Here is a 23569-nt window from a genome sequence, read left to right on the forward strand (position 1 = left end):
CGTCACAGGTTCTCTTACGGAAATCCTCAGAGATGACCAAGGGTATTAGATCAGGTAGGATGAGGGGAGGGACAGCTACCGCAGCAACGTCTTGTTATCCCTGCTCTGACTCAGGAGGACTCCCGCTCTCCAGCCTCCATGGTCTGTAGTCCCTTAAGTGCCGTGCAAGAGCCCTTGGGCATGTGGATGCTAAAGCTGAAGGTCTTCAAGGGGCCGTGGTGCTTGGGATCCCACCCAAAGGAGAGGGACAAGCAAGTTCATCTTTCTTGCAGTCTGCAGAGAACTGGCAGAAGACTAGCAGATGAAACTGAATTCTAGCAATCCCATCTCCCAGGCTTCCTTCTTGGGACTCAGGAAGCAGAGCTGGTGCTGAAGATGGTGAGATGAAACCTCGAATACGATGGCATCAGCTCAGGGAGGGTGACGAGTTGATGCCGGATACCAGATAACCATGTTGCTAGGTCTATTCTCTGGCCAGAGAGAGATTTTTTTCTTTCCAAACCTGTTTTACAGTTTTCCTTCCCTTTCCTAAGGCAAGAATGCACAACTGAAGTTATTTTTGCTTCAAAAATTTTAAATGAAGGGCTTCCCTGGTGGCATAGTGGTTGAGCCTGCCAATGCAGGGGACACGGGTTTGTGCCCCGGTCTGGGAGGATCCCACATGCCGTGGAGCGGCTGCGCCCGTGAGCCATGGCCGCTGAGCCTGCACGCCCGGAGCCTGTGCTCCGCAACGGGAGAGGCCACAGCAGTGAGAGGCCCGCGTACCGCAAAAAAAAAAAATTTTAAATGAGAAACTTCATGCCATGATTTTTTTTCTTTTTCAGGGCAACCAGTTTGTCACTTTGTTCAAATGTAAATGTTCTCTTTTGCTTTTGAAATAAACTTCCTTTCGTAATTTTGAAAAAATATAAAAACAAAACTTGTAAACATGAATGCTGTCTTTTACAAGATATTTTCAAATATTTATTCTCATAAGAATCTGAGAGGTAAAAAGCAGGCAGGGGGAGTAATTCCTGCCATTTTCCACAGAAACAAAAAGATGCTGAGGTGCCTGGAGGTCCCCAGTCTAGTGTAAGGGGCTGGACTCAGCCATCAGTGCTCACATTGTGCTCCTGGGCCTCTCTCCACAGGCAATCACGGACCGCACGGCTGCTCTGAAAGGCAAGGTGGCGTAGACGTGCCCAAGAGGAGTAGGCGAAGCTGCCCAGGTGCCGGCACTGAAGGCTGGTACACAGTGGGAAACGGGCATCCCATCAACAAAGGACTCGGCGGCTTCAGTACGTGAGGCACTCACGCTAGTCTCTGCAAATGAACCCCAGAGGGGCCGCGAGAGCCATGCTGGTTTTCTCTCCCTACCCAGCCTCCTTCAGCCTCACTCTCCTTCTTTGGCTCTGGAGCCCTCAGAAGCTTCATCTCCACACCCTGCCTGGTTCTGCCCATTTCCTTGTGTCCCTTCCATCCCACCAAAATTCAAGCCAGGGCATCCGAAATGCTCCCCAAGGGGCACCGTGTTAATGCGGAATCCTGTCTCATAGCCTGGCCCAGAGAGCCCAAAGGATCAGCAGTCACATCCCTGTGAAGACCCCTTGCAGCTCCACAGGCAGGTACCACCACCCGAGCAGGGCCGCCCAAAAGACACATTCCCGTCTCCTTCCTAAGTACCACCCCCTGCACCCCTTCCATCGCCGCCTGGGCCCCAGCACCAGGGGTGACTTTACCTCTCCCACAGACGGGGCCATACATGCTCAGGAAGTATTTATGTGCTCATGGACGACTGGGCAAGTCAGCCTGATGCCAAAGCAGCCCTTAGCCGTCGTCTCCTTCCCAGTGTTGATCTGGGAAGGTCAGAGTCACCATCTGGCCCCGACTGCTTTCCTCCCTCACCAAAAGCACGTCTTGAATGATGATCAACATATGCACACAGCAAATGCACCAGAGACCGTTCGTTTTAGTTCTGGAAGGCAAAGAGACTCCAGGTTTAAAGCTTCAAGAAAGAATGTGTGGCCAGCGAGTCACCCACAGGGCCACCGCCTTAGACAGAAGAGGCCATGCTGGACCAGGAAAGACCCTCCATCGCTCCCCCCATCACCAGAAGTTTGGGCCTTTCTGCAAACCATGCCGTAACTCACGGTTTCAGTAACTCACGGTTTCAGTCCTTCTTGCTCGTCACCGTGGCTTTTAAGAGATCATCTGACTTCTCCCCTATCAATCAGCTATGCTGGAGGCTTTGTGCCAAGTTTTCATAGCTCCGTAGCAGTTAAATTGGGATTAAAAATCATTTAGATGCCCTTTTGCCCAGGTAGCAACAATGAAGGGAAACGAAATAAACTGGAAGGCAGACAGCAGAAAGAGTCTCTCTGCAGGTCTGACCCCTGGGATCATCAGCCCCACGGGTGCCCTGCCTCTGAGCCCTGGAGCTTAGACAAAGCCGCTGCCTTCCTTCCTCCCTCTCTCCCTCCTCCCCGCTTTCTCCCTCTATCCATCCCTCTTTCTTTCTCTCCTTCTCTCTCCCCGTCTCTTTCTTTCAAGAAAGACTCCAGAATTCCAGGACACTGGCATCCAGCTCTCTGAAGCCTGGACAGGGGACGGGGGTGGGGGGTGGGGGGCGGTCCCCACAAGCTCTTCCTTAGACTCCCCTCCCCGCTTTACTCTGGGGAGCTTCTGGGAAACCAGTGCCCTGGCCCAGGGTCCCCTCCAGCCACCACCAGCCTCATTTCCTGTGCACAAGAGGCCTCTGCTGGAAGAAGCAGAACTTTGCACCATCACCGAACAGCTGGCATGCCTCTTGTTACTCAAATTTTTGCGTCAGTAAAATTGGAAGGAGGCTCACCAAAAGAAAGAAATTTAGAAATTCTTCGGCTTACTGCCTGAAAATTTCTCCTCCAACTCAGGTCACAGAAGACTGACGATTCTTTTCCTTTGGTAGAGAAAACTGAAATCATTCTGTTTCTTTTGGCAAGGAAAAGGTAAGACCCCTAGGCCTGATCGTCCCAGCCACAGCCAACTGCATTCTGTGAGGAATAACCATCATAAGCCAGCATTTACAACTCACTTACCCGTCCTGGGCATCGTACATCCTTTATTTGACGTAATCCTCACAGTTCTATGAGACGGTAATTCCTATTAACCTCATCTTAAAGATGAGGAAACTGAGGCTTAGAAGTTAAGTGATGTGTCCAAGTTCAGTACGTGTTAGAGCCAGACTTGCATACTGGAGGTTTAATATCAGAGCAAGAGCCTGTACTGCCCTCTCCAAGGTCTGGCTATGTCTCACCTGCAAGCCCTGCCTTTATCCACAAGAATACTTCTGATTACAAAATCAGAACACCTGACTATGAGTGGATTAAACAAATAGAGGCTTTCTTTTAAAAATATCATTGTGGAGGCTTCCCTGGTGGCACAGTGGTTGAGTCCGCCTGCCGATGCAGGGGACACGGGTTCGTGCCCCGGTCCGGGAGGATCCCACATGCTGCAGAGCGGCTGGGCCCGTGAGCCATGGCCGCTGAGCCTGCGCATCCGGAGCCCGTGCTCTGCAACGGGAGAGGCCACGGCAGTGAGAGGCCCGCGTACCACAAAAAAAAAAAAAAAAAAAATCATTGTAAGAAGATCGGAGATAGATCTAGATTTTACATGGAATCTTGCCTTTTAAAAACGTTAATAAGTAATACAACTTTTAAAAACACTGCGTGGGCCTACAAAATCATCTGCTGGCCAAATATGACTTGTGTATGACCTGAACCACACTTTCTGCAATCGTACTTTCAAAATGACCAGGCAGGGGACTTCCCTGGTGGCACAGTGGTTAAGAATCCACCTGCCAGTGCAGGGGACGCACGTTCAATCCCTGGTCCGGGAAGATCCCACATGCCGCGGAGCAACTAAGCCCGTGCGCCACAACTACTGAGCCTGTGCTCTAGAGTCTGCAAGCCACAACTACTGAAGCCCACATGCCTAGAGCCCATGCTCCACAAGAGAAGCCACCACAATGAGAAGCATGTGCTCAGTATTGAAGAGTAGCCCCTGCTCGCCACAACTAGAGAAAGCCCGTGTGCAGCAATGAAGACCCAATGCAGCCAAAAATAAAATAAATTAGATACATTAAAAAAAAAAAATGACCAGGCAGAGTGATGAGCTGACAGCTCTGAGACAGAATCAAGGTCTTTACCTCTCCCCTTCCAGGAGCCACTGCTGCCCCCTCACTCCTATGGGCACCCCTGGATGATGCTGTTTCCAACCCTCATCCAATGCCCTGAGCAAGTGCCAGTTCTGCCCACCTCCCTAGGCTTTCCTTGATAATGATCATGATAATAACATTTACTGAATACGTATTGTATGCTATCAATATCTATGCATCAACCCATTTAGTCCTCACAGTTAACATATGAGGTATGATTATTATTATCCCACGTGTACAGGAAGACCCAGTAACTTATATGCAATGTCAAACAGCCTACTAATGGTAGATCTGGAACTCAAACATATGTATGTGTGATTTCAAAGCCCATACCTTTAACTGTTGTAGGATGCTTTTGGTTATAAACTCAGAATACCTGACTACAACTGGATTAAACAAATAGGCCTTATTTTTTATAAGACCAGAGTGAGATGATTACAAGGCTAGTTCAGTAGTTCAACATCTCTGACATCCTCCTATTCAACATTGTTTCCTCAAGGTCACAAAAAGGCTGCAGCAGCTCCAAGTATCAGGCCTCACACAACAGCCTCTTAACTTTGGCAACAGCATAGGGTTCCTCCTCAAGTCTCTCTCTTATTAGGCAGGAAAACCTTCCCTCAGAACCCCACATTAAGTATCACCTCATGTTTCATTGGCCAGAATTCAGTCACATGCCTAACCCTAGACCAATCACTGGCAAAGGAGAATAGGATTAGTATAACCAACTATGATTCAGTCCCTGGGGCTGGATGCATAGCCACTTCTATTAGCAGAGAACAGGAGGAAATAGCTGTAGGATGGCCTGCCAATAATGTCTGTTCCAACTACAGGGAACATGTGCATTGTCTCCCAGGATCCAGTAAATTTTACAAAAGCTGTAATAAGTAACATTACAGAATAAGAACAAAGGGTTGTTCCCACATACATTATGAGACAGGAATGAGTACCAGTTCTCAACCAGAAATTTCCATGATCCCAACACCCCATTTCCCCAGATTTCTAGGCCATTCTGGTGTTGCTGTCATCCTTTGTACTCACTCACTGCATACACAGCACAACATGGCACAAGCTGGTGCTCAATAAATCCCATGCAAAGGCTGAGACCTGACCTAAGGAGTTCAGCTGCATCACTGTTGCATACTTTCTTTTCATGGCAGGATTCAGTAACCTCTGTCTAAAGAAAATGAGAGACAGTTATAAAACATGACACAGGGATGTGATGCCCGTATTTCTGCAAAGGCTGTTCACTGTTTGGCCCCTATTTGAGGGCAGAGATGTCATGGCAGGTTAGTCCCCTTCAGCTTACTGATCACAAGCTCAGAGCCCAGCCTAGCTGACCAGCTGGTCTTGTGCTTTTCCTTCCTCGTGTATTAATTACAGTGACAGCCTTTTAAGACTCCTTTCTCAACTGACATTTCTTTCATTTATTTTTTTTATCATAAGCTTTCAAAAAAACTTTCCTAAAGTGTTGAACAAGATGGCCTTATCCTACGTTGCTCCCCCAAAGAATATTCTTCTGTCTCAAATCTGTGTCACTTTAGGAATGCTTGGGAAATATATCTCTCTCTCCTGTACTCCAGTTCACTTTCGTTCCAATAGCGAACAAAATCTTCCTGTTTATTTTCCAAAGTCAAGTAAGAGGAAAAAGGAGAAGAGTTTTAGTGAATATGATTGAGAATATTACCATCTTTGCTGTTTTCTTGATTCTAAACTGGGAAGATGTAATCCTGCGAGCTGACCTCCTTCCATCTCACTCTGGAATGTGCTTTGCAGCCACACAGCAGAAGGACCGGATACTGGTCTTCCCATTCTATTAATGTTTGCATAACCACTAACAGAAAAGCCTTCTCAGAAATCCAAAGCCAAGAGTGACTACATCCAATTCTCTGCCAGCAAACGTGGCAAAATAAATCCACTAAAATGGCAGAAATTATTAACCTCAGTGCCACATACAAACTGTGAAAGAACCTTTTGGATGTAACTATGCTCTTACAGAAATAATGTATATACAACACATTTCTCTCCTTTTATAAATTGTTGTCAGCATATATTTATGTCCATTCATTAATTTATTCTTCCTTTATAAATTCATTAGTTTCTGACATCTCCCCCCTACACACACACACTTTAAAAAAAATTCTTAGGGCTTCCCTGGTGGCGCAGTGGTTGAGAGTCCGCCTGCCGATGCAGGGGATACGGGTTCGTGCCCCGGTCCGGGAAGATCCCACATGCTGCGGAACGGCTGGGCCCGTGGGCCATGGCCGCTGAGCCTGCGCGTCTGGAGCCTGTGCTCCGCAGCGGGAGAGGCCACAACAGTGAGAGGCCACAACTGCGTACCGAAAAAAAAAAAAATTCTTAAAAGACATTTGCCTTGAGGAGGGGAATTAAGATGGAGGACATAGAGCTTCCCCACCCCCCATTCCCCGCACAGACAGAGCAAAAATACACCCACTTGTGGAACAATTCTCACAGAACACTAACTGGGAACTGGCAGAAGAAATCCTATACACCCAAAGCTGCTAGAAAGCTCTCCATGTAACTGGGTAGGGCGGGAAAAAAGCATCAGGCCGGGACCTGTGCTCCTGGGAGAGATCTGTAAGGAAACAAGGTCCGCATGGGAGGACCCTCACCCAGAGGAGTGAACCGGTTGACTCACAATCTGGGCGTCCCAGTCCTGGGGTCCTGCAAGGAGGAGACAAGACCCCTTGCCTATCAGGAAATCTGCTGGGACAGACAGAAGGGCTGGAGAAGCCTAGACTTTACTCGCGAGAGTGTGCACGCTTGCAGGCGTGCTAACAGTCAGGGCAGAAAAAGCCTTGACCTGGCGGCTGCCGCCTCAGCACACTTCCCAAAATGAAGGGTCAAACCACCAGGTCCTGCCCACTCCTGTCCACTCTCACGCCTGCTGTGAGATCTGGGCAAAGATTCAGTCTAGCTACACAGAGACAGACTGGGGCGCCTGGGGAATGACCTAGGTAGAGCCATCGAGACAACTGTCAGCACTTGCTCTGGGCTGGCGGTTCAGCCGTGGCAGACATCGTCAGCACGCGCACCGGGCGGCACCACAAGAACGCACGGCATCTAAGCTCTGAATCTTGGGCAGACAGGCCCAGGAAGCGTGCAGGTGCAGGCAGCGCTTGTTTCCCAGAGACAGCGCCCTGGCTCCCCCCGCTTCACACCGTGTCTTAGCACCAGACCCGGGGCACACAGATCCAGGGCTAAGCCACCTCAGGTCCTGCAGGCACAACGCCCCGACCCCAAGTCCCAGCCCACTCCACACCACAGCCTAGCACTAGATCTGGGACAAACACAACAGAGAAAGAGACGTGGCCCTGGGTTGCTTCTAAGCGGAACCGCGGATGCCTACACAGGTGGCACATGCATCACCTTTGGGGCAGGGCACACACTCAAGGGCAAGGGAACCTGATCAAACCCAACCCTCAGGGCTTCTACGCCAACAACTGGGCAGCAGACCCTGCCACTGACAGGGTGGTGACAGCCGCAGGGGAAAGAGGAAGCCCCACCTCACATCCAGCACAGGCTCTAGACATTACAACACCAACCACTCCCCCTTAGTCTAGAGGAAAACAGCCAGCACACTCTTAGGAAAAGCATGGCTGGCATCCATACCAAAACCAGTCCTTGCACCAAAAACACTGAACACAGAGAATACACAGGACACTCCCACATAAAAACACCCCTTTAGAGACTTCCTCTGGTGGCCCAATAGTTAAGAATCCGCCTGCCAACGCAGGGGACACAGGTTCAAGCCCTGGTCCGGGAAGATCCCACATGCCAGCCCGTGCGCCACAGCTACTGAGCCTGTGCTCTAGAGCCCACAAGCCACAACTACCGAGCCCATGTGCCACAACTACAGAAGCCCGCACACCTAGAGCCCGTGCTCCACAACAAGAGAAGCCACTGCAATGAGAAGCCTGCGCACCGCAACGGAGAGTAGCCCCCGCTCGCCGCAACTAGAGAAAGCCTGTACACAGCAATGAAGACCCAACGCAGCCAAAAGCTAATAAATAAGTAAAATTAAAAGAAAAAAACACCCCTTTAAGGCCACAGTAGATAACTTTCTCTGTCTCTGTGAATTTAGGAGAAACAGTTAAGTAAAATGAAAAGGCAGAGGAGCTACTCCCAATTAAAAGAACAAGAGAAATCCCCTGAAAGAACAAATAATGAAACAGACTTCACCAGTGCACTAGATCCTGAGTTCAAAAAGGAGCTTTAAAAAAATGCTAACAGGATTCAGAAAGATTATCGATAGAAATGCAGATCACTGTAACGAAGAATTAGAAACTATAAAGATGAACCAGTCAAAAATAGATGATTCGGGAAGAGATATGGGAACATATGTATAACTGATTCACTTTGTTATAAAGCAGAAACTAACATACCGTTGTAAAGCAATTATACTCCAATAAAGATGTTAAAAATAAAAAAATTAAAAATTAAAGAAAAAATAGATGATTCAACTGCTGAGATATAAACCAATCTACAAGCAATGAATAGCAGACTAAATGACACAGAAGAACAAATAAGTCATCTGGAAGATGGAATAATGGAAAGCACACAATCGTAACAGCAGTGGCAGACACAATTTTTTTTAAAAAATGAAAGCTACATACGAGATCTACGGGATAATATGAAGTGTGCCAACCTATGCACAATAGGGGTTGCACAAGAGGAGAGAGAGAAGGGCATCAAAAATGTATTTTGTTTGTTTTATGCTTTAGTTACTGAAGCCTTACAAGGTTATGTAGAGAGGTACCATCTTCAGTAACAAAAATAGACAAGAAAATGCTATCGATACTGGTGTACTGTAATGTGAATCTATACTGGTGAACAGAACTTTTTGTTCCCCTTATTAAAACCGCAGTGTCCTTTTCTCATTTGTAGCTTCCTGCATCACCCCAAACAATAATAATTATATATATATATGTATATGTACATATGTATATGTACACACACACATATATAAAGAATGATGTGGATAATGTGATCATGGAGACATTATCTTCACAAAAATGATGAAAATATAAAATTCTGTTTTCTTTTCTACGTCAACCCTAAGTATCCCAAATCCCCTTCATTTATAAGTGTTTGGTTTTTTCTCTCCCCTCGAGGATACAGGTCATGTTTCCATCCCCAGGTGGTATTCCACAACTTCACCAACTTTATGAGAAGTCTTGTGCCTGCCCTCAAATATGACGGATGCACATGCTGGGTAAAATTATGTTTAAAAATGCCACTCCTGAGACTGTTGTTACAGAAAGTCGAGCTAGTTTAAATAAGATAGCACCCGTTTCACTATGAGGATTAGCAGTGCAGTGACTGACAGTTCAGATGGTGGGAGGACAGAGAAAGAGACTGATGGATAAAGTGTATCTCGAAGGAAATCACGTTCGATGTTCGATTGTTTGGCTTTTACATTTTAATTACTTCTTACAGAAGACTGCATTCAAAAACTTTGTACTTCTACATAGCGATTTATCCATTCAGACCCTTTCTTTTAGAACAAGAAGTTTACATAAAATCCTACCTTCTAAGGACTGAGAAAGTGCCGGCTGCAGTTATCATGAAGAAATCCTCTGGCTGACTTCACAGAGCTTGAGTGTGATCCTGTAGTCTTGTTTCCAGTTCCTGAGTCACCACAGTGATGTTCGTTATTAAGATTGTTTGCAGGAAACTGGGCTATTTTCCACAGTGGTTAAGCAATGTCTACACATCCCTTAAATATTCCTCTCTTCCTTGGGATAAATGTTAGCATTCAGAAGAAATCTTCTCATTTATGATTTGGAAAATTTCACGAGTGTAATCAACTGTACATTTAAGCAATAATTAATATTTTTGGCATAAAACTTACTTTATAATGTTCTAACTTGTTTTATAAGTTTGAATAATGTTTTTGTCCCTTGATTTTGCATTTGTGGATTTGATAATCAGACTGACAGTAGCAAATCTGATATCACTTAAATAGGTATACATTGCTCGTCTGTTTAATGAAGTAGTTAACATATTTAAAATATGTAACACAAAAATTTTAGCATCCTCAACTTTTCCCAGAACTATGGCTTTAAGCACTTTTCGTATAAACGCATATTGTTGATTAAAGGTGACGAGTCCTAACCACCTTTTATTCGTTGAACTGGTGCTATGTTCCATCAAGAGCAATAAAATTTTCCCCAAATGTCAAAAGAAAAATGTATTTGAATAAATTATGGCTGAAAACTTCCCAAACCTAAAGAAGGAAACACATATCCAGGTACTGGAAGCACAGAGGGTCCCAAACAAGATGAACCCAAATGGACAACACCAAGACATACCACGATTCAAATGGCAAAAGTCAAAGGTGAAGAGAGGATTCTAAAGGCAGCAAGAGAAAAACAGAGTCAGTTACAAGGGAAGCCCCATAAGGCTGTAGCCAATTTCCCCGCAGAAAATTTGCAGGCTAGAAGGGAGTGGCATGATATATTCAAAGTCCTGAAAGGGAAAAGCCTGCAACCTAGGATACTCTACCCAGCAAGATTATCATTTACAATAGGGGAGAGAAAGAATTTCTCAGAAATGCAAAAACTATAAGAATACAGCAATTTCCTCTTAGATTTCTTCAATGATCTCTTGGTTATTTAGTAGCGTATTGTTTAGCCTCCATGTGTTTGTGTTTTTTACAGTTTTTCCCCCTGTAATTAATTTCTAATCTCATAGAGTTGTGGTCGGAAAACATGCTTGATACGATTTCAATTTTCTTAAATTTACTGAGGCTTGATTTGTGACCCAAGATGTGATCTATCCTGGAGAATGTTCCATGTGCACTTGAGAAGAAAGTGTATTCTGCTGCTTTCGGGTGGAATGTTCTATAAATATCAATTAAGTCTATCTGGTCTATTGTGTCATTTAAAGCTTGTGTTTCCTTATTTATTTTCTGTCTGGATGATCTGTCCATTGGTGTAAGTGGGGTGTTAAAGTCCCCCACTATTATTGTGTTACTGTCAATTTCCCCTTTTATGGCTGTTAGCATTTGCCTTATATATTGAGGTGTTCCGATGTTGGGTGCATAAATATTTATAATTGTTCTGTCTTCTTTTTGGTCTGATCCCTTGATCGTTATGTAGTGTCCTTCTTTGCAGCTTGTAACAGACTTTATTTTAAAGTCTATTTTATCTGATATGATATTGGTACTCCAGTTTTCTTTTGATTTCCATTTGCATGGAACACCTTTTTCCATGCCCTCACTCTCAGTCTGTATATGCCTCTCGGTCTGAAGTGGGTCTCTTGTAGACAGTATATATATGGGTCTTGTTTTTGTATCCATCCAGCCAGTCTGTGTCTTTTGGTTGGAGCACTTAATCCATTTACACTTAAGGTAATTATGCATATGTACGTTCTTACTACCATTTTCTTTATTGTTTTGGGTTTGTTTTTGTATGTCTTTTTCTTCTCTTGTGTTTCCCACCTAGAGAAGTTCCTTTAGCATTTATTGCAGAACTGGTTTGGTGGTGCTGAATTCTCTTAGCTTTTGCTTGTCTATAAAGCTTTTGATTTCTCCGTCAAATCTGAATGAGATCCTTGCTGGGTAGAATAACCTTGGTTGTAGGTTTTTCCCTTTCATCACTTTAAATATGTCCTGCTAGTCCCTTGTGGCCTGCAGAGTTTCTGCTGAATAATCAGGTGATAACCTTATGGGGATTCCTGTGTATGTTATTTTTTGCTTTTCCCTTGTTGCTTTTAATATTTTTTCTTTCAATTTAATTTTTGTTACTTTGAATAATATGTGTCTTGGCATGTTTCTCCTTAGGTTTATCCTGTGTGGAACTCTCTGCGCTTCCTGGACTTGGGTGGCTATTTCCTTTCCCACGTTAGGGAAGTTTTCAACTATGATCTCTTCAAATATATTCTCAGACCCTTCCTCTTTCTCTTCTTCTTCTGGGACCCCTAAAATTTGAATGTTGGTGCATTTAATGTTGTCCCAAAGGTCCCTGAGACTGTCTTCACTTCTTTTCATTCTTTTTTCTTTATTCTGCTCCATGGCAGCTACTTCCACCATGCCATCTTCCAGCTCACTTAACCATTGTTCTGTCTCAGTTATTCTGTTATTGATTCCTTCTAGTGTATTTTTCATTTCAGTTATTGTGTTGTTCATCACTGTTGGTTTGTTCTTTAGTTATTCTAGGTCCTTGTTAAATGTTTCTTGTATTTTCTCAATCCATGCCTCCATTCTATTTCCAATATTTTGGATCACCTTTATTATCATTACTCTGAATTTTTTTCAGGTAGGTTGCCCATTTCCTCTTCATTTATTTAGTCTTACAGATTTTAACCTTGCTCCTTCATCTGTAGCACACTTTTTGTCATCTCATTTTTTTTGATCAGTAGGGCTGTATTCCTGACTTGCTTGTTGTTTGGCATGAGGCGTCCAGCACTGGAGTTTGCAGGCAGCTGGGGGGAGCCAGGTCTTGGTGCCAAGATGAGGACCTCCGGGAGACCTCACACTGATTAATATTCCCTGGGACCTGAAGTTCTCTGTTAATACAGCAGCTTAGACTCAGTGCTCCTAACACAGCAGCTCAGGCCCGACCCCTGGACTGGGAACCAAGACCTGCAAGCCACGCAGTGTGCAAAACAAAACAAAAACAAAAACAACAAAACACCATAAAAGCAACTAACAGAAAAGAGCATAACAATAACAAAGAATGAAAACTAAAATAAAATTAGAAAAATAAAAAATATATTAGAAAAAAAGAACAATAAAAATGAAACAACAAAAACAGAACCATAACAGCAAAACAAAAATAAAAAATAAAATAAAGAAAATTAAAACATAAAATAAATAAAAATTAAAAATTCCCTGGTGCCTTCTCTATCAGTGTCCTTGCCCCCACAGGGAGCTACAGCCTACCCCCGCCTCCCCAGTAGGCCTCCAAGACCTCTAGGTAGGTCTCTGGACCCGCTGCGTCAGCCCCACCTCTGCATGTGTTCCTCTCACCAGCTGTCCCATAACACACATGCCCGTGCAGGCCAGCTGGGGCGCAGGCCTCCACAGGCATAACCGCAGGGGTCAGCATAGCCAGAGGAGGCACTGGAGGAGGCTGGTGCTCAGCCTGCCTTGGACCCACACGGCCAGAAGAGGCTTCTGCGGAGGTGGGGCTCAGGCCCAGGACCCATGTGGCCGGCATAGGTCTTGGGGTGGGGCTCAGGCCCAGGACCCCCACGGCCAGAAGAGGCCTTGGGGGGTGGGGGGACAAATGACAAGGAAAACACGATGACCCAAAACGTATGGGATGCAGCAAAGCAGTCCTAAGAAGAAAGTTTACAGCAATTTAATCCTACCTCAAGAAAGAAGAAAAATCTCAAATAAACAACCTACCCTAACACCTAAAGCAACTAAAGAAAGAACAACGAACAAAACCCAAAGTTAGTAGAAGGAAAGAAATCATAAAAATCAGAGCAGAAATAAGTGAAATAGAAATGAAGAAAACAACAGTAAAAATCAATGAAACTAAAAGCTAGTTCTTTGAGAAGATAAACAAGACTCATCAAGAAAAAAATGGGAAAGGACTCAAATCAATAAAATTAGAAATAAAAAAGGAGAAATTACAACTGACACTGCAGAAATACAAAGGATTATAAGAGACTACTACAAGCAACCATATGGCAATAAAATGGACAACCTGGAAGAAAGGCACAAATTCCTAGAAGGGTACAACCTTCCAAGACTGAACTGGGAAGAAATAGAAAATATAAACAGACCAATCACAAGTAATGAAATTGAAACTGCAATTAAAAATCTTCCAACAGGGACTTTCGTGGTGGTGCAGTGGTTAAGAATCCGCCTGCCAATGCAAGGGACATGGGTTCGAGCCCTGGTCCGGGAATGCCGCAGAGCAACTAAGCCCATGTGCCACAACTACTGAGCCGGCACTCTAGACCCCGCGAGCCACAACTACTGAGCCCGCGTGCCACAACTACTGAAGCCCGCACGCCTAGAGCCCATACTCCAAAACAAGGGAAGCCACTGCAATGAGAAGACTGTGCACCACAACAAAGAGTAGCCCCCACTCACCGCAACTAGAGAAAGCCCACGCTCAGCAACAAAGACCCAACACAGACAAAAATAAATAAATAAATTTATTTTTAAAAAAATCTTCCAACAAACAACAGTCCAGGACAAGAAGGCTTCAAAGGCAAATTCTTTCAAACATTTAGAGAAGACTTAACACATCCTTCTCAAACTCTTCCAAAAAACTGCAGAGGAAGGAACACTCCCAAGCTCATTCTACGAGGCCACCATCACCCTGATACCAAAACCAGACAAAGATGTCACAAAAAAAGAAAATTACAGACCAATAATACTGATGGATATGGATGCAAAAATTCTCAACAAAATACTAGCAAACAGAATCCAACAACACATTAAAAGGATCATACACCATGATCAAGTGGGGTTTATCCCAGGAATGCAAGGATTCTTCAATATATGAAAATCAATCAATGTGAAACACCATATTAATTAATTAAAGAATAAAAACCATATGATCACCTCAATAGATACAGAAAAAGCTTGTGACAAAATTCAACACCCATTTATGATAAAAACTCTCCAGAAAGTGGGAATAGAGGGAACATACCTCAACATAATAAAGGCCATATACGACAAACTCACAGCAAATATCATTCTCAATGGTGAAGAACTGAAAGCATTTCCTCTAAGATCAGGAACAAGACAAGGATGTCCACTCTCGCCACTTTCATTCAACATAGTTTTGGAAGTCCTAGCTATGGCAATCAGAGAAGAAAAAGAAATAAAAGGAATACAAACTGGAAAAGAGGAAGTAAAACTGTCACTGTTTGCAGATGACATGAAACTATACATAGAGAATCCTAAAAATGCCACCAGAAAACTACTAGAGTTAATCAATGAATGTGGTAAAGTTGCAGGATACAAAATTAATGCACAGAAATCTCTTGTATTCCTATACACTAACAATGAAAGATCAGAAAGGGAAATTAAGGAAACAATACCATTCACCATTGCAACAAAAAGAATAAAATACCTAGGAATAAACCTACCTAAGGAGACAAAACACCTGTACTCAGAAAACTATAAGACACTGATGAAAGAAATCAAAGATGGCACAAACACATGGAGAGATATACCATGTTCTTGGATTGGAAGAATCAATATTGTGAAAATGACTATACTACCCAAAGCAATCTACAGATTCAGTTCAATCCCTATCAAATTACCAATGGCATTTTTCACAGAACTAGAACAAAAAATTTTACAATTTGTATGGAAACACAAAAGACCCCCAATAGCCAAAGCAATCTGGAAAAGAAAAATTCAACACAAGCTGGTTGAATCAGCTGGAGGAATCAGGCTCCCTGACTCCAGACTATACTACAAAGCTACAGTAATCAAGACAGTATGGTACTGACACTAAAACAGAACAGATAAGTGGAACAGGAGAGAAGGCCCAGAGGTAAACTCATGTACCTATGGTCAACTAATCTATAACAAAGGAGGCTAGAATATATAATGGAGAAAAGACAGTCTCTTCAAAAAGTGGTGCTGGGAAAACTGGACAGCTACATGTAAAAGAAAGAAATTAGAACACTCCATAACACCATACACAAAAATAAACTCAAAATGTATTAAAGACCTAAAAGTAAGACCGGACACTATAAATCTCTTAGAGGGAAACATAGGCAGAACACTCTATGACGTCATAATAAATCACAGCAAGATCTTTTTTGACTCACCTCCTACAGTAATGAAAATAAAAACAAAAATAAACAAATGGGATCTAATGAAATTTAAAAGCTTTTCCACAGCAAAGAAAACCATAAACACGACGAAAAGACGATCCTCAGAATGGGAGAAAATAATTGCATACGAAGCAACTGACATGGGATAAATCTCCAGAATATAAAGACAACTCATGCAGCTCAATATCAAAAAAACAAACAACCCAATCAAACAAGTGGGTGGAAGACCTAAACAGACATTTCTCCAAAGAAGACATACAGATAGCCAAGAAGCACATGAAAAGATGCTCAATATCACTAATTATTAGAAAAATGCAGATCAAAACTACAATGAGGTATCACCTCACACCGGTCTGAATGGCCATCATCAAAAAATCTGCAAACAATAAATGCGAGAGAGGGTGTGGAGAAAAGGGAACCCTCTTGCACTGTTGGTGGGAATGTAAATTGATACAGCCACTATGGAGAACAGCACGGAGTTTCCTTGAAAAACTAAAAATAGAACTACCATATGACCCAGCAATCCCACTACTGGGCATATACCCTGATAAGACCATAATTCAAAAAGACACATGCACCCCAATGTTCATTGCAGCACTATTTACAACAGCCAGGACAGGAAGCAACCTAAATGTCCATCAATAGAGGACTGGATAAAGAAGATGTGGTACATATATACAACAGAACATTAGCCATTAAAATTAACGAAATTGGGTCATTTGTATAGACATGGATGGACCTAGAGTCTGTGATACAGAGTGAAGCAAGTCAGTAAGAAAAACAAATATCATGTATTAATGCATGTATGTGGAATCTAGAAAAATGGTACTGATGAACCCATTTGAAGGGCAGGAATAGAGATGCAGATGTAGAGAACGGACATGTGGACACGGTGAGGGGGATGAATTGGGAGATTGGCATTGATATATGTGCACTGCCATGTGTAAAATAGATAGTTCATGGGAACCTGATGTATAGCACAGGAGCTCAGTTTGGTGCTCTGTAGTGACCTAGATGGGTGGGATGGGGGTGGGGTGGGAGGGAAGTCCAAAAGGGAGAGGATATGTGTATACATATAGCTGATTCACTTCACTGTAGCAGAAACTAACACAACAGTGTAAAGCAACTATACTAAAATAAAGTAAAATAAAATAGCAATACTAAACCAACCCTGAAAGAAATATTGAAAGGTCTTCCCTAAATAGAAAAGAAGCAAAAATCTATAGGAAAGGGAAAATCACAATAGGAAAGGCAAATATATAAAAGGGTTGAAGATCATTTAAATAAGCCTGTACTTGGATTTAAAAAAATCAAAGAACTGTAAAGGTGATTATAACTACAATTAACAGTAAAAGTATAAGAATGAAGATGTAAATAGGACACCAAAATCACAAAATGTGAGGGAGGGGTGGATAAAAATATAGATCTTTTAGAATGCCTTTGAACTTGTATGACTATCATTTTAAAGCAAATAGATAGGGACTTCCTTGGTGGTTCAGTGGTAAAGAATCCACCTTACGATGCAGGGGATGTGGGTTCGATCCCTGGTCAGGGAACTAAGATCCCACATGTCATGGGGCAACTAATCCTGGGCGCCACAACTACTGAGCTCACGCACCTCAATGACAGAGACCGCGTGCCACAAACTACAGAGCCCATGTGCTCTGGAACCCACACACAACTACAGAGCCCACATGCCCTAGAGCCTGTGCGCCACAACTAGAGAAGAGAAAACCCACACACTACAACCAGACAGAAAACCGCGTGCCACAATGAAAGATCCCGCATGCCTCAGCGAAGATCCTGTGTGCCACAACTAAGACCCAACACAGCCAAAAATAAAAATAAAATAAATTTTTTTAAAAAATAAATTAATTTAAAAAAATAAAGCAAATAGATATAGTTATGGGTCAACATACTTGAACATGGTAACCACAAGTCAAAAACATACAATAGATTCACAAAAACCGAAAAGAAAGTTACTCAAGCATACTTTGAAAGAAAATCGTCAACTACAAAAGGAAAAACGAAAAAGAAGAAACAAAGAAAAAAAATGGTTCTGAAGAACATAGGGGCAGGACAGGAATAAAGATGCAGGTGTAGAGAATGGACTTGAGGACATGGGGAGGGGGAAGGGTAAGCTGGTACAAAGTGAGAGAGTGGCATGGACTTATATACACTACCAAATGTAAAATAGATAGCTAGTGGGAAGCAGCTGCATAGCACAAGGAGATCAGCTTGGTGCTTTGTGACCACCTAGAGGGGTGGGATAGGGAGGGTGGGAGGGAGATGGAAGAGGGAGGGGATATGGGAATATATTTATACATATAGCTGACTCACTTTGTTATAAAGCAGAAACTAACACACCACTGTAAAGCAATTATACTCCAATAAAGACGTTAAAAAAAAAAACAAAGAAGAACTACAAAAACAACCGGAAAACAGGATTAAAATGTCAATAAGCACGTACTTATCAATAATTATTTCAAATGTCAATAGATTAAATGCTCCAATCAAAAGACACACAGTGGCAGACTAGATTAAAAAAAACAAAAACCTACAATATACTGCCTACAAGAAACTCACTTCAGGGTAAAAGACACACACGGATTGAAAGTGAAGGGATGCAAAAAGAGATTTCATGCAAACGGAAACAACAAGAAAGCAGGGTCACAATAGACTTTAAAACAATGGCCATAAAGAAAGACAAAGAAGAGCAATATATAATGATATAGGGATCAATACAAGAAGAGGATAGTACACGCATTAACATATATGCACCCAATATAGAAGCACCTAAATACAGAAAGCAAATACTAACAGACATAAAGGAAGAAATTGACAGTAATATAATAATACTAGAAGACTTTAACACCCCACTGATATCAATGGACAGATCATCCAGACAGAAAATCAATAAGGCAACAGAGGTCCTAAATGACACAACAGACCAATTGGGCTTAATTGATATCTACAGGATACTACATCCAAAAAAAAAAAAAAAAAACCCAGAACACATATTCTTTTCAAGCCCATATGGAACAGTCTCTAGGACAGACCACATACTAGGTCACAAAACAAGCCACAAGTTTAGAGGACAGAAATTATTTCAAGCATCTTTTCGGCCCACAAGAGTATGAAACTAGAAATCAACCACAGAAAGAAAAATGGGAAAAGAATGAACACACGAAAACTAAACAACATGCTACTAAAAACCAATGGGTCAATGATGAACTGAAAGAAGAAATCAGAAATACCTAAAGACAAATAAAAATGAAAACACAGGGCTTCGCTGGTGGCACAGTGATGAAGAATCCGCCTGCCAAGACAGGGGACACGGGTTCCAGCCCTGGTCCAGGAAGATTCCACATGCCACAGAGCAACTAAGCCTGTGCACCACAACTACTGAGCCTGAGCTCTAGAGCCCGCAAGTCACAACTACTGAGCCCACACGTCACAACTACTGAGCCCACACGTCACAACTACTGAAGCCCATGCACCTAGAGCCCGTGCTCCACAACAAGAGAAGCCACTGCAATAAGTAACCCGCACACTGCAATGAAGAGTAGCCCCCACTCGCTGCAACTAGAGAAATCCTGCATGCAGCAACAAAGACCCAACACAGCCAAAAATGAAAATAAATTAAAATAAATAAATTTATTTAAAAAATGAAAACACAACCATATAAAATCTATGAGATGCAGCAAAAGCAATGCTAAGAGGGAATAGCGATATAGGCCTTCCTCAAGAAACAAGAAAAATCTCAAATAAGCAGCCTAACCTACAGCTAACAGAATTAGAAAAAGAACAAACAAAACCCAAAGTCAGCACAAGGAAGAAAATAATAAAGATCAGAGAGGAAATAAATAAAATAGAGATTAAAAACAATAGGAAAGATCAATAAAACCAAGAGCTGGTTTTTTGAAAAGATAAACTAAATCAGCAAACCTCTATCTAGGCTCACCAAGAAGAAAAGAGAGAGGACCCAAATAAAATAAGAAATGAAAGAGGAGAAATAACTGATACCACAGAAATACAAAAAATCGTAAGAGAATATTATGAACAGTTATATGCCAACAAATTGAACAACGTAGAAGAAATGGACAAGGTTCCAGAAACATACAGCCTGCCAAAACTGAGTCAAAAAGAAACAGATAATTTGAACAGACCGATCACTAGAAGTGAAATAGACTCTGTAATTTAAAAAAACAAACAAACAAAAACCAAAAAATAAACAAACAAACAAACTCCCTCCAAACAAAAGTCCAGGACCAGACAGCTTCACTGGGATATTCTACCAAACATAACTGTTTCAAAGATTTGAAGAGAAGGGAACACTCCCAAATTCATTCTATGAAGCTACCATTGCCATGATACCAAAACCAAAGACATTACAAAAAAGAAAATTACAGCCAATATCTTTGATGAATATAGATGCAAAAATCCTCCACAAAATATTAGGAAACTGAATCCAACAATACATAAAAAGGATCATACACCACTATCAAGTTGGATTCATTCCAGGGTCACAAGGATGGTTCAACATATGCAAATCAATGTGATATACCACATTAACAAGAGACAAAAATCATATGATCATCTCAATAGACATAGAAAAAGCATTTGACAAAATTCAACATCCATTCATGATAAAAACTCTCATCAAAGTGGATATAGAGGGAACAAATCTCAACATAATAAAAGCCATTTACAATAACCTCAGAGCCAACATAACACTTAACAGTGAAAAGCTGAAAACCTTCCCATTAACTTCAGGACCAAGATAAGGATACCTACTCTCACCACTACTATTCAAAAAAATATTGGAAGTCCTAGCCGCAGCAATCAGACAAGAAATAAAAGGCTTCCAAATTGGAAGGGAAGAAGTAATAAAACTGTCACTATTTGTAGATGACATGACACTCTATATAGAGAACCTTAAAGTCTCCACACAAAAACTATTAGAACTAATAAATGAATTCATCAAGGTAGCAGGATACAAGATTAATATACAGAAATCTGTTGCATGTCTTTACACTAATAATGTAATATTAGAAACAGAAAGTAAAAAAGAAATCCCATTTAATATTGTGTCAAAAAAATACCTAGGAATAAACAATCAAGGAAGTAAAAGACCTATACACTGAAAACTATAAAACACTGATAAAGAAAACTGATGGTGATTTAAAGAAATGGAAAGATAACCCATGCTCTTGGATTGGAAGAATGTAATACTATTAAAATGGCATCATACTACCCAAAGCAATCTAAACTTTAATGCAATCACTATCAAAATACCCATGACATTTTTCACAGAACTAGGACAAATAATCCTAAAATTTATATGGAACCACAAGAGACCCTGAATTGCCAAAGCAATCCTGAAGAAAAAAATAAAGCTGGAGACATAACCCTTCTAGGCTTCAGACTGTTCCACAAAGCTACAGAAATCACAGTAATCAAAGCAGCATGTATTTGGCACAAAAACAGACAAACAGCTCAATGGGACAGAATAGAGAGCCCAGAAATAAACCCACGCACCTACGGCCAGCTAATCTACGTCAAAGGGAGCAATGATAGTCAATGGAGAAAAGACAACCTCTTCAAAAAGTGGTATTGGAGAGCTGGACAGCTACATGTAAATCCATTAAACTAGAACAGTCCCTCACACCATATACAAAAATAAACTCACAATGGTTTAAAGACCTAAATATAAGACAGGACACCATAAAAATCCTAGAAGAGAACATAGACAAAATCTTCTCTAACGTAATTCATAGTAATCTTTTCTTAGCTCAATCTCCCAAGGCAAAAGAAATAAAAGCAAAAATAAACAAATTGAACCTAGTCAAACTTAAAAGCTCTTGCACAGTAAAGGAAACCATCAACAAAATGAAAAAACAACCCACATACTGGGAGAAAATAGTTGCAAACAATATGACCAATAACTAGTTAATTGAGGGTGGGATAGGGAGGGTGGGAGGGAGACACAAGAGGGAAGAGATATGGGAACATATGTATATGTATAACTGATTCACTTTGTTATAAAGCAGAAACTAACACACCATTGTAAAGCAATTATACTCCAATCAAGATGTTAAAAAAAAGAAGTTAATATACAAAGTATATAAACAGTCCATGCAACTTAATACCAAAAAACAAACAACCTAATCAAAAAGACATACAGATGGCCAAAGTCACATGAAAGGATGCTCCACCTCACTAATTGTTAGAGAAATGCAAATCAAAACTACAGTGAGGTATCACCTCACACCAGTCAAAATGGCTATCACTAAAAAGTGTATAAATAACAAATGCTGGAGAGGGTGTGGAGAAAAGGGAACCCTCCTACACTGTTTGTGGGAATATAAGTTGGTGCAGCCACTATAGAGGTTCCTTAAAAGACTAAAAACAGAGTTACCATATGATCCAACAATTCCACTCCTGGGCATATGTCTGGAGAAAACTCTAATTCGAAAAGATACACGCACCCCAATGTTCACAGCAGCACTATTTACAATAGTCGAGACATGGAAGCAACCTAATGTTCACTGACAGATGAATGGATAAAGAAGTTGTGGTATGTATGTGTATGTGTGTGTGTGTGTGTGTGTGTGTGTGTGTGTGTGTGTGGAATATTACTCGACCATAAAAAAGAATGAAATAATGCCATTTGCAGCAACACGGATGGGCCTAGAGATTATCATACTAAGTCAAGTAAGTCAGACAGAGAAAGACAAATGCCTTATGATATCACTTATATGTGGGATCCAAAATATGATACAAATGAACTTATTTACAAAACAGAAACAGACTCACAGATGTAGAAAACAAACTTATAGTTACCAAAGGGGAAAGAAGGTGGGAGAGGGATAAATTAGGAGCTTGGGACTAGCAGATACAAACTACTATATATAAAATAGATAAACAACAAGGTCGTAATGTATACCAGCTGGTATACTGAATCACATTGCTGTATACCACACACTAACACAACATTAAAAATCAACTATAATTCAATTAAAATTTTTTAATTAAAAAATAAAAAGTAAAAAAAAATTGAAGTGAATCTCTTGTCTATAGTACTAAAAAAACAATGTGTTATATACATATATACAATGGAATATTACTCAGCCTTAAAAAAATGAAATATTGGGACTTCCCTGGTGGTCCAGTGGTTAAGAATCTGTCTTGCAATGCAGGGGACGCTGGTTCAATCCCTGGTCGGGAAACTAAGATCCCACATGCCGCAGGGCAACTAAACCCACGTGCCGCAACTACAGAGCCCACATGCTCTGGAGCCCACACACCACAACTAGAGAGCCCGCGTGCCGCAAATACTGAGCCCACGCACTCGAGTCCACACACCACAACTAGAGAGAAGCCTGCACACCACAACGAAGAGCCCATGTGCCTCAACGAAGGATCCCACATGCTGCAACTAAGACCCGATGCAGCCAAAAAATAAATATTTTTAAAAATGAAATATTGGCATTTACAGTGACATGGATGAACCTAGAGAATATCACACTTAGTGAAGCAAGTCAGAGAAAGACAAATATTATATGCTATTACCTACATGTGGAATCTAAAAAAATAATGCAAATGAATCTATATACA

General features: G+C 41.7%; 1 protein-coding gene across 8 annotated transcripts in view; it reads right to left on the bottom strand.

Annotated features, from left to right (window-relative positions):
* MANBA (mannosidase beta) overlaps nucleotides 1-23569 on the bottom strand; it is a 144897-nt gene that overhangs the window by 5928 nt on the left and 115400 nt on the right. For 5 of the 8 annotated variants that reach the window (XR_007476922.1, XR_007476923.1, XR_007476920.1 and 2 more), the window contains 2 exons: nucleotides 9723-9823; nucleotides 1719-5348 (listed from right to left, as the gene is read on the bottom strand). The exons of 1 other annotated variant lie outside the window; for it this stretch is intronic. The gene's annotated coding sequence lies outside the window, so the exon portion shown is untranslated. The remainder of the gene's footprint in view (nucleotides 1-1718; nucleotides 5349-9722; nucleotides 9824-23569) is intronic. 2 more of the 8 variants (XR_007476919.1, XR_007476918.1) reach the window with 2 other exon arrangements.

This window comes from Orcinus orca, chromosome 4 (genome assembly GCF_937001465.1).
Source record: "Orcinus orca chromosome 4, mOrcOrc1.1, whole genome shotgun sequence".
Taxonomy (NCBI): Eukaryota; Metazoa; Chordata; class Mammalia; order Artiodactyla; family Delphinidae; genus Orcinus; species Orcinus orca.